Consider the following 5575-nt stretch of genomic DNA (forward strand, 5'->3'; position numbering starts at 1 on the left):
TGCTGTGTTTTCATTATTCATGGAATTCTAAAACATCTTTAATTTCTTTCCTTTTATTCCTTCCCTGACTCAGAGAACAGTGTAGAGTGTTGTTCAATTTCCATTAGCGTGTAAGCTTAAGGATGTTTCTGTTGTTGTTGAAGTCCAGTTTGAGTCCATGATGGTTTGATAAGATACAAGGAGATATTTCAATTTTCTTCTGTTGAGGCTTGCTTTATGACTGACTATATGGTCAATTTTGAATAAGGATCTATGAGATGCTGAAAAGAAGTTATACTTTTTTTTATATTTGGGTAAAATATTGTATAGATGTCAGTTAGGAAAATTTGATTTATTATGTCTATTAGCTTCATAGTTTTTCTGTTTAGATTTGTCTGGATATCCTGGCAATTGGTCAGAGTAGGGTGGTAAAATCTCCCACTACTAATGTATGGGGTTCAATATGTGATTCAAGCTTTAGCAATGTTTTTTTTTTCTTTTTTTTCTTTTTTTTCTTTTTTCTTTTTTTTTTCTTTTTCTTTTTTTTTCACATATGGGTGTCCCGTGTGTGGGTCATAGATGTTCAGAAATGAGATATTATCTTGGTAGATTTTTTCTTTGATGAGTATGAAGTGTCCTTCCTTGTCTCTTTTGAATAATTTTGGTTGGAAGTCTATTTTATTAAATATTAGTTTGGCTACTCCAGCTTGCTTCTTGGGTACCTTTGCTTGAAAGACTTTTTTTTTCAGCCATTTTATCTGGGTGATATGTATCTTTATAGCTGAGTTGTGTTTCTTGTATGCAGCAGCATGATAGATCTTGTTTTTGCATCCATTTTGTAGCCTGTGTCTTTTTATTGGTGAATTGAGTTCACTGATATTGAGAAATATTAATGATCAGTGATTGTTATTTCCTGTTATTTTGATGTTGGTGCTGTTAGTGTGTGTGTGTTTGTATTTTTGTGTTTGTATGTGACTTCCTTATTTTTGGTGGTTTGAATTTCCTGTGTTTTCTTGATGCAGTTATCCTTGTTGGGTTGGAGTTTTAATAAAAATTTTATTAAGAGTTCCTGGTATGGTGGTTATCTCCCTCAATTCTGAGAGAGAGACAACATTTTAGAAAATAACTGAGAAATAATTCTGTCTCCCCCAATCCCCAGCCAATACAGGGAGGAGAAAAACCCACTGAAAATCGTGATCTTCAGTCTTTCTTAATCCAAGAGGGCACGTACAGAGGAATCTATTACATAACACTTGGGTCAGGATGGAGTGTGCTTGACCCCTTAGCTGACTCCTCAAAACTGGAGAAATCCACCCACTTGTGATGTGATTCTTGATGTCCAAACTTATTTCTTACCCTTAATGAGGCTGTCACTTCCCAAGTAAAGCTTTCATTCTATAGATTCAGCACAAGTTTCTCATCTGTGAGGTAGATTTGACTCTATAATGTGGTGATCTTCTTAGAGATGTTCTGGGCAGCCTGGAACTTTCAGGTCTTAATAGAGCTGAGGGTTTTACTAAGTGCTTCTCCAAGTATCTTGGCAGCCTCATCCTCCTCCTCAGTCTTCACAATCTTCTATCATATTTCCTACTTCACCTTTTCAATAAAAACTGGTCCTACTGAACTTCCCTAGGCCACTGGTTTGGCTTCTATAGAAACTGTGTACTTTAGGTGAAGCTCTGTTATAGCTGCATCATCCAGGATGAGGCTGAAGTCCATGGCATACGTTGTCAACTCTCTTCAAGTCAACAAGCACACTTGAGCCCACTGAGTAGTCAGCTGCAAAGCAATGAACTTGGTCACCACCTCATTGAAAATGGGAAGCAGCACTTTCCCCTTATAGCCTAGCCCTGGGTGCTGGGATATGCTGGTGAGCTCTTGGGCATTGGGTCCAGACAACACACACAGGAAGATGTTCACCATCTGCAGGATGTTGGGCCCTGTAAAGTAGGGGATTTTTTGAGGTCTGAAAAAAATGTCATCTATGGTGGGGTACTAGAACCAGAGGATCCAGAAGTGAAGGCCATCCACAAAGATTGTATCCTGTTGCACACCACCAATACAATTAAAGAAGATGGTTCTATGAACACTTTCTATGATGGACACAGATTTGTGGATGCCATAGGCCATGGCCTCCAGCCCTGACTCCAGTTTACGGTCCACATGTTCTTGTGCATGTAGATTGGGGTCCATAGAGCTCTCAGGAGAAAGGGCACTGAAAGTCAAGTTTAAATTTTCAACAAGATGCATTCAGTGGAAACAGCTATAATTGTTAAGGATATTATTCTCATAAAAATGCCTTCTGCAAGATTAGCAAAATGGCTCAGTAGTTAAGAGCATTGCCTGTTCTTCCACAGGATTAGGATAAATATCTAACACCCATATGATAGCTTACAATTATCTGTAACTCTAGTCCCAGAGGCTCTGACAAACCTTATGGCCTCCAAGGGCACCAGCCACATAAATGTACACATATGTGTGTGTGTATGTGTGTGTATGTATGTATGTATGTATGTATGTATGATGTACATATGCATCTATACCTTCTACTGTATACTGAAGGAATAGGAAAAGTTTACTGAGGAAAGATATTAAACAATACTTCCTGTGAAAATCAAAACTTATTTGAAAAGAGATACCCTGAATTCAGAAATCCACTAATAGTGTTCCCTGCTAAAACACAACAGCCTTAGAAAATACTTCCCCTCGGTCATTGCAGAAGTTATGCAGAGGTTGATGTAAGAATCAAGAAATTGAAGCTATATCTATATCTTCATCTGGTAGGAGAATTTGGTAGTGTTGTCTTCATAGTACTATCTTTGAAGACACAATTGATACAGAAATGAGGGTTGTTGTGAGGGTTTCCATCAAGTTTCTAGAATGCTTTTGATACTCAACAATGTATATCAAGAATATATTTTCTTCAAGGTAGACCCAAAAAATCATGTAAAGCTGTGAAGGTGAAGCCTAAGTTGCAATGAAGACCTCAGAATTTCAAAGACGTGAAGACCATAGGATGCCTTCCAAGGAAAGATTCATGCAGAGAGCTTGTTACAGAGTGAGACTATGTGTACTATAAATGGAAGAGCTGGAGAGGAAAAGCTTTATTTAAGTCACAGAGACCCCTAATGTTTCTATTACAAACCCCAAGTACTGTACATGTAAGATCAGTTTTGTGTTTGTCTTGCTGGATTTTGGTCTTCCTTTCCCCTAAAATGTCCTTGGTTTATCCCCATTTCTCTCTTTCAGAACTGGAAACTTTACTCTGTGCCATTGTATGTTGTGTGTGACTTGTGTTCTGATATTCTAGGGGTTCATAGTAAATATATTTCTTGAATTATAGAAGAGTTTCTGAACTTAAAACGTTGAATGCTATTGGAACTGATGAGGACAAAAAGGATTTTTAAAAGATACACTGTTTTTATTTATAAGTAAAAATATTTCTAACACAATACTTTTGTTCATTCTTTTTTCTCCTTTAACTCCTCTGAAATATTTTCCTCTTATATAACTCCTTACACACCCAACTTTGTGCATGTTCCCTTCTCTTTTTTTCCCTCTCCTTCCTCTCTTTCAAAAACCAAAAAGCACAAAATCAACACTCAAAGCACACAAACAAAATAACATAGACTTGAAGTGTGTTTTAGGTTGTTCAACAAGTCCTGGGTATGGAGCCCCTCCTGGAGTATGATATGCCCAGTAAGATTCCAATGAAGCAAACTAACTTATTTTTTCCAAAGGGTATAAATTTTAAATAGATTCTTGTTTAGGAATAGAATCCTGTGTCAAATTATCTCTTTCAGTGCTGGGGTGCACTATGGCTTGAATCTGTGAAGGTCTTGTGCATGTTTCTACAGTGTCTGCTAATTCATATGTGCATCAGTCCTATTGTCCTGGAGGAAAGTATTTCCTTGGATTCATCTGAAACATCTGGCTTTTGCAATTCTTTTGATTCCACCTCTGTATATATCCATGAACCTAAAAAGAAGGGTTTTATTGAAGACATCTCATTGAGAACCGAATGATCCAGCGTCTCATTCTGCATATTGTTCAGTGTTTAGACTCTGTTCAACCTCAAGTACTACAAGAAGCTTCACTGTTGCTGACTAACTACAATATATATGTTTATTAATATGTCACTGTGACTTTCTTTTTTGCTCTGTTCCTTGTAGAATAATAGCAGTAACTTTGCTTGTAGCTCAATGATCTAGTCTCAGGTTTTAACCACTTTGCAGTATAGCCTATGGGTTCCATTTTATGGAATGGGCCTCAATTAAAAAAAAAAGTGTTCAGGTATTCCCATTGCATTTGTGTCACCACTGCAGCATTTATTATACAGTCAGATTGCTGTTGTTGGTCACACAGTTTGTAGACAGATGATATTGATCACATTCTCCTTCTGTAGTATGCAAAAAATTCTTCCAGAACAATGTACACTAGTTAGCAGGGGTAACACTTCTACTTGGGCAACAGCTTGATTTTTCCATGCTGTTTCATACAAGAATTGTCTTCAGCTATAAGACCTTGTCATCATTGGTTATGGGGTAATAGCAATAACCTTAGCAATAGTCTTTGATATTTGGGGAGTTCTAGAGAACTCTTTTACTCACAATTCAACTTGGAATAACCCATTTTTGACACTGGAGGTTTTACTTGGTGTCATAGGTTTCTAGTTGAGGCACTGTTTCTCTCATTATATGGTAAGTCCATTTACATCATTATTATATATGTATATATTTTAGGAATATTTAAAACTGTACTGGTTGCATTTTATATTATGAGATGTCAAATGTTGTGGCTTAAAATTGATATGCTTGTGTTTCAAGTTGACAATGGACTTGTGATAGTTAATGTTGATTGTCATCTTCATAGAAACTAGAGTGGCCCAGTAGATAAGCCAGTGGGCATATTTGTGGGAGATTTTCTATATTAAGATAACAGATATGAAAGATCCACAATAGATGTGGCCAGCACCATTCCATGGGCTAATAAAATCTTATGCAGAATTCAAAGGAAAAAGCATGCTGAATATGAGCACACATGTCTTTTCACCTCTTGTTCTTGCCACATCAATATTCTTGTCATGATAGAAAGTATATTCTCAAATTAGATGTCAAAATAAACTCTTTTATCTTAAATTGCTCTTGCAAAATATTTTGTCATAAAACAAAGTAACTAATACAAACATGACAGTATCATTATCAAGGTTCATTTATTTATCAATAATATTTTGTATTTTAACATTGCTGAGTTTTTAAAGAATCATATTATAAAATAGTCTTTGAATAAAATAAACATACACTTTTTTCTTGCAGAGCTGGTGTTGTAGCATTAAATATTTGTATTGGAGAATAGGATAGATAGGTCATTTTGGTAATAAAGGACAGAAAACATGACCAGGTAAGAAATGAGCTTCCAAACAGAAATGAAGTAGAAACACATACCTGTTGTGCATATTACCTTAGCCTGTGAGATACACAAATCAAATCAGTGTCAAAAATGTCATAAGATTTTTCAAATAATTAACAGAGATTAAAAACCAGTTGTTCCATACATAAAGACAAAAGAGAAGACAGAAGGTATCTTTCATGGGAAT

The 5575-nt window shown here is 36.1% G+C and overlaps 1 pseudogene; it reads right to left on the reverse strand.

Moving 5' to 3' along the window:
- Positions 1-1204: 1204 nt before the first annotated feature.
- On the reverse strand, positions 1205-2172 carry LOC117694909 (prohibitin-2 pseudogene; annotated as a pseudogene).
- Between the last annotated feature and the right edge of the window lie 3403 nt (positions 2173-5575).

The sequence above is a fragment of the Arvicanthis niloticus genome, chromosome X, assembly GCF_011762505.2.
Source record: "Arvicanthis niloticus isolate mArvNil1 chromosome X, mArvNil1.pat.X, whole genome shotgun sequence".
NCBI classification, from domain to species: domain Eukaryota; kingdom Metazoa; phylum Chordata; class Mammalia; order Rodentia; family Muridae; genus Arvicanthis; species Arvicanthis niloticus.